Source organism: Carassius auratus, chromosome 20, assembly GCF_003368295.1.
Source record: "Carassius auratus strain Wakin chromosome 20, ASM336829v1, whole genome shotgun sequence".
Lineage (NCBI taxonomy): Eukaryota > Metazoa > Chordata > Actinopteri > Cypriniformes > Cyprinidae > Carassius > Carassius auratus.
Window position 1 is genome coordinate 21,795,575 of NC_039262.1, and position 1,380 is coordinate 21,796,954.

Consider the following 1,380-nt stretch of genomic DNA (forward strand, 5'->3'; position numbering starts at 1 on the left):
CTTCACACACATCTGCTTGTCTCTCAATCTTTCAAGAAGTTAATAAGAAATATTGACCTATATAAACAGGATGTTGGTATTAGAGAGAAGTAGGATAAATGATTGTTTCATGTCACCTTTGATTGAGCCTGTGTCCCACATGGACCAACCCATTCAACAAATTTATACACGCCACTAGTCATGAACTTCTTGCACTATATTTAAATGTGCTGTCTGTCGTGTTTGGATTGCCTGTGCTACAGAATACTTTATGGTATGTTTTTGTACACTTTTTAATTACTTAGTGGTGTAGAGATGTTCTTGAGATGTTCTTCACATGGTGTGTGAAACTGTTGCTTGTGAGAAAATAGAAAGGATGCTGAGAGGTGTGATGCTGTAGAAATATGTGCTTTGCAAAAGGCAAACTTCACAGGAATTTCCCAGGTTTTAATATAGCTACAATAAATGATACTATTGTGAACCATAAATACCAGCAGAACACCATAACATAATGTTGTTTTGTGCAAATATCATGCAAAAGTTGCTAGGTTTACATTATCTTGATATAGATCGAGAAACTGGACATCATTTTATACAGACTTGTAATATTCTGGTGCTTTACAGTTTCCCAGTAGATTTTCATTGCAGGTCTATTTACGTAACCATACAATGTACTTGTTTACTTATTAATTCAAACTGATGGATGGCCATACAATTTAATATTATTAGCCTTTTTAAAACAGAACAAGGAAGGGAAAAAATGTTCTGAAAAATGTATGCAATTAATAATGTAAGTTTTGCTTTTTAGATCTCTATTAACTGTGAAATAAAACATTCAAGATGTTCCCAAGAGAGATTACTTCTACATTTACCTACAATTACAGCTTCTTTACTATTATTGACTCAGATGTCAAGGTCGGTAATGCTGAAAAGAGTTTCTTCGCACATCTCACTCGGCGTTGCAGTCTAATTGAAATTTCTCTTGCAGTTATGGCACAAAGGGACCTTTGAACAATTTAGCCTATCAAATATTTGCATAAATACTTTTTTCATTAAGATGTTATTGAATGTTTAGGTAAATGCTGTTTGGCTGATTTTCATTCCAGGCTTATTTAAGAGGCATTTCTTGCCCATCAATGTTGCAAAATATTTGCAATTGTAGTGCAGGATGATCTTACACCTGGAAACACATTTGAAGGTGAAAGTTACCTCTAGATTTTAAAATAGCACGTTGAGTGTTTTTTTTTTTTTTTTTCAGTTGTTGATGTTTTTGTGGATTCTTACATTTCAAGTTGACCTTTGAGCGAGGAAACCGTACAATTGATAAGACACTGCAGGTCATTTCTGAAAATGGTCTAAACTAAGTGGAAAGAGAAAACAAACCATTTTTGTATTTTTGTT